The 12,737-nt window shown below is 31.8% G+C and overlaps 1 long non-coding RNA gene across 1 annotated transcript; it reads right to left on the reverse strand.

The window, feature by feature from the left end:
* Positions 1-504: 504 nt before the first annotated feature.
* Positions 505-709, reverse strand: LOC122526732. The gene is made up of 2 exons (XR_006306182.1): positions 676-709; positions 505-578 (listed from the first exon to the last, which is right to left on the reverse strand). It is a non-coding gene; the product is annotated as an uncharacterized LOC122526732 (long non-coding RNA).
* Between the last annotated feature and the right edge of the window lie 12,028 nt (positions 710-12,737).

Below are 12,737 nucleotides of genomic sequence, written 5' to 3' on the forward strand. Positions count from 1 at the left end.
AAGTCATTAGTAAATTCGAAGTTGATGGAGTACATAAAATTTCATTCGCAGTTAATTGGTATGCTTGTGCTATCATTTTTTTCATGTGGGTATACTCACTTCAATTCTCGGTAATAAAATAAAGATTATGCAATCTCTTCTTGTAAAAAGAATGAAAGTTATTGCAATAAAAATAAATTTTACAATGTTTTAAATAAATAATTTTTAACATTAATATAATATTTGTTTCTCTCTCTCTTTTCTTAAACAATATTTCTATTTTTACCTATTAATAGATTCTTGTTTAAATTATTTTTTGTCACTGTAAATGCATTCTATACGCATAATAATTCACATGAAACCTCTGAATTAAAGAATCTCCCAATATAATACATTTCCTATTTATATTTTAAATTTGTAATAACTAGGATGCAGTCCTTCTTTAATTTTTTCAATAGAAAATAAATGCACATGGTTTCTTTGCAGTGTGGTAAAAAGAAGACTGTCTTCCAAAATCTTTCATGATTGCAGTGTTGTCAGCTTCTTTTTATCGTTGTGGAAAGTTATATGCTCTCTCTTGCAGTAAAATAATTGAAAACCTATGAAGAAAGAATAATTTTATTATTGCTGTAAATAAATATTTTTCAAGAAAATTATAATATTTGTTTTTTTCAGAAGAAAAATTTTTATTTTTACCTTTTAACAGACACATGTCTTGCTTGTTCCTTGTAACTGCAGCTACATTCTATTGGCATAAGAATTTAAATGGAATCTCTATGAAGAAGACATTAGATGATGCAAGTCTACAATATTTTCTTGCAAATTAATAAGCAATAATATCTTTCAATACCTGATATGACGCTTGGAGAAACATTATGCACATGTATGTAGGATTCGAGAAAAAATTGGGCCGTTGGACAGACTGGACCGGGACTCGAACCCGGATCTTCCGCTTTCCGGGCGACTGCTCTTTAACCATTGATCTATCCAGGGCCCACCGTCCAATCTCCCCACGAATGCCTACTTAAGTGTTTGGCTTGGAGGTGCTCGCATCCCACATGTACAGATTTCCTTAATATATTTGCTATTAGATCTTCAAAATTATAATAAATAACATGTATTCTTTCTTCACTTCCTTTGATAGAATATTAATAGATTTGGTTTTCTCCCATTATACGTAAAAAGAAGGCGGTATCTTCCAAAATCTATCATGATTGCAGTGTTGTCAGCTTTTTCTTATCGTTGTGGAAAGTTATATACTCTCTTTTCCAGTAAAATTATTGAAAACCTATGAAGAAAGAATAAGTTTATTATTGCTATAAATAAATATTTTTCAAGAAAATTATTATTTTTGTTCTTTTCAGAAGCAAAATTTTTATTTTTACCTTTTAACAGATACATGTCTTGTTTGTTCCTTGTAACTGCAGCTACATTCTATTGGCATAAGAATTTAAATGGAATCTCTATGAAGAAGACATTAGATGATGCAAGTCTACAATATTTTCTTGCAAGTTAATAAGCAATAATATCTTCCAAAATCTTTCATGATTGCAGTGTTGTCAGCTTCTTCTCATTGTTGTTGAAAGTTATACGCTTTCTCTTCCAGTAAAGTAATTGAAAACCTATGAAGAAATAATAAGTTTAATAATGCTATAAATAATTATTTTTCATTAGAATTATTTAATGTTTACCTTTTTTAACAGATTCTGGTATGGATTATTCCTTGTAACTGCAACTGCATTTTATTCGCATAATAATTCACATAGACTCTTTACGGAGGAGACATTAGTTAAGCCTGTGATTACTGGTATAAATTTAAATAATTTAAATGTCACAGCAATAACTAATATTATTGCTAATTATTTATTTTTTTTGTTTGGTCTTTATGTTTTGAAGTTATTTGAAGTTACTTACATTTATTTTATTTAACATTTATTTTACATTTATTTCTTCAGGAAATCCAATTGTCTGCGAATGGAACTTTATGTGCTCCATCGACTTCGAATTTACTAGTGACTTCTGAACCATTGGCTCAGCCTATGATTACCAGTACAAATTTATACAATTTAAAATTCACAGCAATAACTAATAGTACTGCTAATTATTATTTTTGAACTTATACTTCTTTTGGTACGTTTGGGAATTTGGTCTTTATTTTTTACTTTTACTTCTTCAAGATTTGTCTACTGCAAAAGATGACTATCACAACTATATTACTGTGCAAGTTGATGTGCATATGGAAAATTCTTCTATGCCGTGTCATCATCGTATAACATTAAAAAACATTACATTAACAAACATGGAGCAAAGTTCACGATCTCAAGCACGAAATAATCAATATTTAGCTGATGCTTCGATTATACATGTAATGTCTAATCAAGACATTGTACCGGATGGAAAACGCAATTCGTTAAACCAAGACACAATCATGGATCAGGAATTACCTCAATCAGATGTACCCTCTATTTATTCTAACTCTTTAGACCAGTTAGTAATTAATCATTCCACTGGCGAGCAAATTGATATGGATTTAGATCCTTCTTTACCATATAACAATTATCATCAATTTAAACGAGCTCATAAGGAATTTAAAATAAAATTCTTGGGCAATTCATTTGTACATCCATGCTCAGTATGTGGTTTAAAAAGGATTTAAAAGAGCCATCTAATGAACATAAGGATATTCTAACACAAATTATACCTAATGTACCTATGGAAAATACAAAGCTTTTCAATTCATGCATACAAGCTTTAAACAAGAAGAATATTCCTTTAATATAACACATAACAGCTTTAAATATCCAGATGTACCTCAGCATCTACCACCTTTAGATTAAGTTTCTGAAAGATTAATTTCGCCTCGTATTTCTTTTATGCAGATCAGACGTCTGAGACATGTGAATGGTAAATACGCCATTTATGGTCAAGTAATTAACGTGCCTGTTTCAGTTAATACAATGGTCAAATCTCTTCAAAGAAATATTGATGACGATTATTGTATAAATGTACATATTAAACGTAAGAAAATTCACAGATCTAGTTCCTTAGATGGCATTGTTAACAAGCGTACAATTAAAGCTTAGCTACAAATTTTAATACCTTCTCGATTGTATAGAATGTGCGATATTAAAATTGATGATTCATTTTTTAATGATAATCAAATTCACGACAAAGTTGAACAAAATGATGTCAGCGAACACATTCCTTTAGAAGAGAGTCTTACTGCGTATCAACAGACATTAATGTGGGATGAAAAACAATATTTATGTATTGCACCTGGCGAAGAAAATTTACCTCAAAGTTTATTAATTGATGAATTTTTTTTTATTTCTTATTTCTTATTTTATTTCTTATTTTAATTAAACCCTTCTTCTTCCTCATGTATAAATAAATAAGATTATACTTATTTTTTTGAAGATATTTTTTAGGTTTTTGATGCTATATTCGTTTTGGTATGCAAAAGAAGTATAACTTCGTACGTGCGTATATAAATACACACACCAGCTTTTTTTCTTTCTTAATAAATTTTTCTTAATAAAATTTATATCGTTAGCCAAAAATAAATTCGCACTTCCGATAATACAAATGCATTTTTTTTAAATTATATTTCCCATAAAATGATTATAAAATACTATTGAAAAAATAGAAAAAAAAATTAATTTAGCTTACTTCACAATAACGAAAAAAGAAATAAGAAAGCAAAGAAAAAAAAACGAAGAGAAAAAGAAAGCAAAGAAAAAGAACGAAGAGAAAAAGAAAGAAAGAAAGTTAAAAATACCTGTTAGCGATGTCAAGATAAGATATAGGTATCGACTATGTGAAAAACACAGACACACACACTGTAGTCCCTGTGGCCACTACACTACTACACTATGTATTCAATTTAATACACAAATAAATTTTTACAAAACAAAAGACCAATAATTTAAAATTTTATAAAATAAATAATTTATTAGGAAAAATATTTAAATTTTAAGTTTCGTCTTAAAAAGAATACGTATTCAATATGATATACAAATAAAATCTTGTTGAGGAAAAAAATTTATATCAATTAATTATACTAATTAATTTTATGTGTCGAGACATAAAATAATTCATTATTTTTACTCTCGACTAAATAATAATAGTTTCTGTTAAAATAAATTATTGTTTTCCTTTTATTCATAGTTCACTATTTTTGACAAAAAATAAAAAAACGGCGTGCCATACGCATCAAGATTCGATTTAACAATAAGATCGATGCGCTTATACGCCGATATATATAGATATACAGAACGCTCGAAACTCGATGGCTAAAACGAAAAATTCTCGCTACCGAAAGAAAAAATATAAAAAGAGAAATATCGGTTTCTTGTCTTACTCGCACTCGTATACAGATCGCTCAACTATCGATGGCCAGGAAAAAAAATATACTCGCTATCGCCTAAACAAATAGAAAGGGAGAAATATCGGTTTCTTCTCTCACTCGCACTCGCATTCAAGATCGTTCGTTTGTGTTTAGTACTCACCGACGCTCGCACGCGCACAAAAACCGACGGAGGGTAAAGACTTGCTTTTCCATTCTTAAAATTATTTTTCCATCTTTTTTCCAATATTTCCCGCTTATTTTTGCAAATACGAAGATACAAACCATAGAACATTTTTATGTATTTTTTTATTCTCTACAACTTTTGTTTAAAACTTTTTTCGATTAAATGCCTAGATTCTAAGATATAGCCATTTGTTACCCTTTTTACTCTTTATTTTCATAAAGAGTACCTTTCTTTATACTCATTCTCAGAACTCAAATCTTTCTTTCTTTATTGGTCTTTCCTTCTTTCCATGATTATTCTTACCAGGTTCACGCATATTTCAATAACGTTCAATTTGTATCTATATATTTGATAAATTTGCACGAGAAAAGAAAACTATACTAAACCGTTTACTTGTTTGATACCTATAAATAATTATATTTATATGGATAAATCGTTTATATATAATACTTTGAATAAAATCTTACAATTCAATAAGATTAGCAATATAAAAAAACACATAACACGTACACACAAACAACGTGGACGATCGGACTAGCAAAATAAGTATAAAGCAGTGCAATATATACATTCTGTATTCTATATACGACGCCTTTTATATCTCTTCGGTCGGCAATTGAAAGCACACACAAGCACACATATGTACAACGCTTAGTAGAAAAAAGTAGGGTGGTTACGAAGCACCGCACAAAACGGAGACCGCGATAACTAGAAACACAGTATACTGTATTCTATCTCTTTCTCTCGCAGGCTTAATTCTACGGATGTATATGTTTGTCTCTTTTTAATACCGGTAAGTCATTTTCGTTGCAACGACTGCGTTTTAATCGGTTTCAAATCACAACAATTCTAAAGAAGTTTTCATTTCAAAAATATAAGTTCCACTTCAGTCGCATGTGGATTCAACGCACATGATCTTTGTCCCTCCCCACCATTTTCTTCCATCGCTTTACGGTAGGTTCTCCTACAAAACCCATAGAAAATAACTTTACGAAATCGCCTAAATTTATTCTTCGTAATTTTTCGACTTTTCGTTCTATCGAAACTACCACATTTTTCCTCTTAAAATTCATTTCTGTATTCTAAATAATATTTTAGCATTATTACACACTACTAGTAGTTACCAAAATTTTATTTGTTTTCTAGTAATTAAATCAATTAATTACTTTAGTAAAGAAAGATTAACACATAGTACACATTTACTTAAAAATTACATTATTCATTAATATACTTGAAATATTAAACAATTTTGATCTAATATTTTATTAGATGAAAATATTCAAAAAAAACTGCAATTCATCATCGGACAGGAGCGTTAAAACAAATGTATTTTAATAGAAACAATCCAAAATATTAGTAAAGTACATTAAAATATGTGATATACTTTAAATGATTGATAATTAATCGAGGGAAATGCATATTGTAGTCTAGAAACACGGAATATAAGTTAGACGTACCATCCTTTTCTGAATCCACAAGAGATTGACTCTTCTTCATCTTAAAAGTAGGTTAAATATTTCTTTTATTGATACTTGATTATATGAAATTTTGAAAATTACATATTTATAACGAAAATAATATATATATATATAATATAAATTTGTAATAAGTGTAGAATTTATTTTTTTGAAAATTTCTTGCTTCATTCTTTTGAAAGCTCCTTTCTCCTGTTTTTTTTTTTTTTTTTTTTTTTATTCATTACAGAACATACAATCAATTCTCGACGAGAATTATAAGTACTTTAGGCTGGCGTGATGTAATAACATGAAATGTAAATAAATAAGATTTACAATGGTGAGTGTAGATATAATACATTAGACTCAAATAATATTACTATGTTTTAAATCATTCAAATCTTGTTTTAAGGTCAGAAGGGTAGAACCTTTTTAGTCTTCGTACTAGTTCATTTGCTTCCAGTAAATTTTTTGCTAAAGGGTTGGGATGTTTGGCTAAACGGGAGTTGTAGCGTTCACTGAAGCTAACAATTTCTTCTTTTATTGTAGATATTCTTAAATCTTGATGAATTCTTTCGTTTGTAACGTACCATGGGGCATTGCAGATGTTTCGTAGAGTTTTTGATTGGAACCTCTGTAAAATCTCTATATTGGAGTTACTCGCAGTTCCCCATAGTTGGATTCCGTAAGTCCATATGGGTTTTAGAATAGCTTTATAGATAGCGAGCTTTTTTTCCAAATCTAACTTAGACGATCTACCAAACAGCCAATAAATTTTTCTTACTCGTTCTTTGAGGTGTTTTACTTTGGTTTGTATATGTTGCTTCCATGTCAGCCTTTTGTCTAGGATAATACCTAAATATTTGATCGAGTCTCTAACAGGAATATTTACCCCATTAATGACCACAGGGGGACACGTGCCTCTGCGCAATGTGAAGGTTATATGAGCTGATTTACTTTCGTTGATATTGATTCGCCATTTCTGACACCATTTTTCTAGTAAGTGCAGATGACGTTGGAGAATATCAGTCGCGTTTCGTGGATCACTCTCAGATGCTAGCAGAGCTGTATCGTCTGCAAATGTAGCAGTAGTTATCCCTTCCGAGGTAGGTAGATCTGCCGTGTAAATTGTGTACAGTATGGGCCCAAGTACGCTGCCTTGTGGAACACCGGACAAGATTGGATAAGCTGAAGTGAATTGGTTTTGATATTTAACCATGAATTTTCTATCTGTAAGGTAGGATTTAAGGATCAGGAAAAAAGGATATGGAAATATTTTCTTAAGTTTATAAAGTAGTCCGGTGTGCCAGACTTTGTCGAAAGCTTGCCTTATGTCCAGAATACTGCGGAGCAGTATTTTTTCTTTTCAAGATCTTGCGATAGTTGACGAGTTATTCTATGGACCTGTTCAATTGTTGAATGGTATTTCCGAAACCCGAACTGATGGTCGGGAAGAGTAGGGACATCCAAGACATTTAGTAGGCGATTAGTGAACATTTTTTCAAATAGCTTAGATAAAGAGGATAAGAGACTGATTGGTCGGTATGACGTAACGTCGTGAGGTGGTTTACCTGGCTTGTGAATGAGTGTAATCACTGCTACTTTCCATGAAGTAGGATAGTAGCCTAGGCGTAAAATGGCGTTGAATAGTGAGGTAATATACGCTATTCCTTTTTTTGGTAATTCTTTGATCATCTTTCCGTTGATTAAGTCGAGGCCAGGTGCTTTTTTCGGATTGACGTGTGATGCAATTGTTGCTTTGACTTCCATTGAGGTAAACGGTTTTATTTGTGGAGATAATTGGAAAGGTGAGTGCATAAATGTCCAGACGTCTTCATCTTCTGCAGGTACTGAAGGTGAAGATGGTTTGAATACATCTGCCAGGTAGGAGGCGAAGAGATTGGCTTTATCTATTGGTTTTCTTGCCCATTCACCCTGGGACTGACGGATAGGTGGAATGTCTTGAATTGGACGAGTAAAACGCCTTGTTGCTTTCCAGAGTGAATAGTTAGAGTCTGCAGTAGGAGTTAAGTTCTGAAGGTAACTTTGAAGACCTTCATTTTTAAAGTTCTGCAGTATTTTTTTTAACACTTTGGTAGCTTTATTAAGTTTACGTTTGTCCTCAGGAGATCTACTATTGTGCCAATTTCTACGCAACTTACGTTTTTCTACAATTTTATTTAAAATATATGCAGGATAGTCATGACCAGAAATATACTCCAGAGAAGGTGTAGAGGCTCGAACTGCATTTATTATGTTGTGCGTTAAATGGTTTACTGCATGGTCCACATCATCAGTTGTTTTCAATGGTAAAGTGGTATCAACAGTATTATTGAATGTTTCGCGGAAGAAATCCCAATTTGTTAGTCTATTGTATAAGGAGATTGGTGGCTTTTTGTCGATAATAGTTGTATTTATTGTTGCTATGATTGGAGTGTGATCGGAAGAAAGGTCAAATGAAGAGCAGACCTGTATATATCGAGGAGATAGATTTTTAGCGATAAAAAAATCAAGCAAGTCAGGGATTTTATTTACATCAGTTGGCCAGTAGGTAGGCTCACCTGAACTAATGCAACATAATCTATTAGTTTCGATACTTTTTGAGAGTGCTTTACCTCTTGGTGTTATAATTCTACTACCCCAGATGTTATGTTTGGCATTAAAGTCACCTCCGGCTAAGAATCTAGAGCCTAGACTTTCGAAGAAATTATCAAAATCTTCTTTTTTGATAGTATGTCTAGGAGGACTGTACACTGCTGAGAAAGCTATTGGGCAATGCCAGTCATATATCATGACACTTGTTGCCTGAAGATGATCTTGTTTATATGGCGCAAGCTCGTAATGTCTTATGTTAGATTTAACTAGAATCGCAGTACCACCATGTGCCCTTCCACTTGGATGATTCGTGGAGTACATCTTATAACCGAAGATTTTAAAATAATTTTTAACCGTAAAGTGTGTCTCCGATATTAATATAATTTGTATGTCATATAATTTTAAAAATGCTTCCAGCTCCAATTTACGTTTCATTAGGCCATTAGCGTTCCAAAGAGCAATGCGTAATGTCTTCATTATTTATTAGTACACGACAGCTTACTTACTATTACCGTTAATAATGAAATGAGATTGTTTGATTGTTCGATTTGTTTATTTATTAGTTCACTTTGTTTTTCGATGAGTTTTTCTAGTCTACTTATAGAATCTGTAAGACTTGAGCCGTTATTATTGTTTACGTTATTTGAATGCTGCGGATTTGAAGTATCTGATATTTGTATATTTTTATTTACGGCTTGTGCGTAAGACATAGATTGGTCGGCGTAACGTTGAATGTTTACCGGTGGGTTGGTTTCGAGATTAGATTGAATATTTACAGTTTTCCTTATTCTAGGTGTAGGAAACGTCTTTTTGTACATCTCTTGGTAGGAAGGGCACCCTTTGTAGTTCGCAGTATGGTTGGCACCGCAGAGGAAACAAGTTGGTGGAGTATCTATAGATTTCTTACAATCTGCCGTAGCATGCTGACCAGAACATTTAACACACTGAAAATTGCGATTGCAATACTTTTGAGTGTGACCATACTTTTGACATCTCTTGCATTGAGCAATTTCCTTTTTCTTACGTGGTGATTCAAATTTGACTATTGTGTTATTCAGTTTTTTTATATTGTAGACCATGTTGTTGTTAGGTTTTTGTTTAAGGTCAATAAAGAACATGGATAGTGGGTTGTGTGTAGCTCTGTGATAAATATTACTGATGTTTACAACTTCGTGACCCAGCTCCATTAGTTCGTCTTTCAGGTCGTTCAAATCAGCAGAGTGATGTACGTTACGTAACACAACTCTAAACGAACGTTCTTGTTTTAATTGAAATGTGTGAAAGCTAGCATTTAATGATTTTAAGGTTTTAGTAATTTTCTGTAGGAGTCCGCATCTGCTGGTAATATACGAACCTGATTATTACTAATTTTATAGGTGTAATTATCTTTTTAACTACATCATTTAGGCATTTAGTTAAAGATTGAATGTCAAGGACGTCATCTATGTAAATTGGAGGAGGTAGTGGTATTTTCTGCACTTGTTCGTTTTGCGGCATATCGCAATCTGTGACTACTTGAAGTTAAGACCGAGAATCTGTTAACGGTTTCGGGTACTCCATTACTTCGAGGAACATTGTTGTTATCATCATCTATTCTTGCTCTTTTATTGCTACAAGAAGCATGCTCACGCCTATGAGTAGTAACCTTTTGCCATGGTGGAAATGTGGTTGATGTTTGCATATCCCGGTCAAGGATATGCGAATGGTTTATTGCCATGAGCTGGTGACCGATTTGTTAAAAATTTGAAAATTAAACAACCAGGTAACGAATTTATTCGTTATACATAAAATGTAAACAATAGTTATAAACACGCGGATCTACACTCTGAACGTCCGTACACTTCGAATGCTAAGACGCGACTCCCGATAATAGCTGCAGACAATTTCCTTATAAGGAAAGTTAAGGAAAATGTTCTTTCTTTTGTCGTGTGTATAGTGTGAGTATGAGTGTATAAGAATGTATGTATGGGCGTGCGGTAGTGCTTATAACGAACGTGATCAAAGCGAAGAGATCATACGATCAATTGCCATCCGCGAGGTTGCGAAGTGGGGATTTGAGAGAAAGGAAAAATTAAGTAAAAAGACGTTATAAGAAATGACGAAAGACGTTACAAAGAAATCACGAAAGACGTAGCAAAGAAACGACGAAAAATTGAAAACGGTGATAACACGTATATAATATGATAAGTAACAAAATAGGCCATAGGCCAGTCAAGGGCCAAACATTGACTTTTTTTACTAACAGCTTCAAAATTTGATCTAAGGGTAAGTTGACGACGCTGAATCGAATGGTGCTAATTTTATTAAAATCAACTCGCGAGGTTTTGAGAAAAAGGGTAAAAAAGGGTGAAATATGGTCTTATCTTAGAATCTAGGCATTTAATCGAAAAAAGTTTTAAACAAAAGTTGTGGGGAATTAAAAAATACATAAAAAATGTTTCAAGGTTTATCTTCGTATCTGCAAAATAGGCGAGAAATATTGAAAAAAAATAATTGTAGAGTGGGGGCGCAAAGTCCCGCCTCTCCGTCGGTTTTTACACGCGAGCGGGCTAGTGTGCGTGTGAGCGTCCGTGTGCACTAAACACAAACGAAGGATCTTCGGCAATCTTCGGGACTCTCGGTCTTGAATGAAAGTGCGAGTGAGAGAACAAACCAATATTTCTCTCTTTTTATTTATCATGCGATAACGAGTATTATTGTCCTTGGCCATCGATTGTTGAGCGTTCTGATATTTCTCTTTTATATTTTTTCTTTCGGTAGCAAGAATTTTACGTCTTGGCCATCGAGCGTCGAGCCTTTTGTATACGAGTGCGAGTGAGAAAGAAAACCGATATTTCTCTCTTTCTATTTTTTCATTTGGTAGCCAGAATTTTACGTCTTGGCCATCGTGCGTTGAGCGTTTTGTATATCTATATATATCGGCGTATAAGCGCGGCATTTTTAAATCGAATCTTGATGCTTATGGCACGCCGTTTCTTTATTTATTGTCAAAAATAATGAACCTTGAGTAAAAAAAAAATAATTCATTTTAACAGAAACTATTATTATTTAGTTAAAAGTAAAAATAATGAATTAATTTTGTGTCTCGCCATAAAATTAATTAGAATAATTAATTGATATAAATTCTTTACCTCACAAAAATTTATTTGTATATCAAATTGAATACGTATTCTGTTTAAGACGAAATTTAAAATTTAAATATTTTTCCTATTAAATTATGTATTTTATAAAATTTTAAATTACTGACTTTTTGTCTCGTAAAAATTTATTAGTGTATCAAATTGAATCCATATTTAAAAAAAATAGAATCTTATATTTATTCTTAAAATAAATTCAGGATATACAGGAAAATATATTCTACAAACATGGAATTTATTTTTTGTATAGACATATATAATTTTAATTCATTTTTATTATGTTACAAGAGAAAACAATAATGCATTCTTATTCAGCTTCTAATCATAAGAATTGTACGAAAAAAATTGAATCAAGTCAAGTGGTGCGCTAGCGTAAATAGTATCGACTTCGCTTCTCGCATCGGTTATTAACGTTCGATTCTTCGTGGGGGAATTATTTTTTTTATAAATTTTTGTCCTTTAAAAGGAATCGGTCAGTGAGTCTCACCTAAGATTTTTTTCAAATTTTGCGCTAACGATATCAAATTTATTAGAAAATCAACATTATTATGCGAGTAAAAAAATTACCAATTATAAATAAAATAATATCCAATAAATAACAAAAATTTATTTTTAACGTTCCGAAACGATACATTTTTTAGGATGATATTTACAGGATGAATTTGTAATTCGAGTAATAAATCTTCCTTTATTTTCTCAAGATGTAAACAAATTTATTGCTTTTAATTAATTTGTAATATTAATAATTTTTTTTTCTGTATATAATTAAAAATTAGGAAAAGTAAAAATTATTTATATAACTTAGGGATAAAAAAAATAATTCTCCTACGAAGAATCGAAAAATAATAACCGGCACGAGAATCCAGGACGATACAACTTACGCTAGCGCACCACTTGACGAGTATTCCATTCTTTTCGTACAATTCGTAAGACTTCGAAGATGAATCAGAATGCATTACTGTTTTCTTATAACATAATAAAAATGAATTAAAATTATGTATAGACAAAAAATAAATTCCACGTTTTTAGAATATCCTTTC

This window comes from Polistes fuscatus, unplaced genomic scaffold (assembly GCF_010416935.1).
Source record: "Polistes fuscatus isolate 324 unplaced genomic scaffold, CU_Pfus_HIC Scaffold12, whole genome shotgun sequence".
Classification (NCBI taxonomy): domain Eukaryota; kingdom Metazoa; phylum Arthropoda; class Insecta; order Hymenoptera; family Vespidae; genus Polistes; species Polistes fuscatus.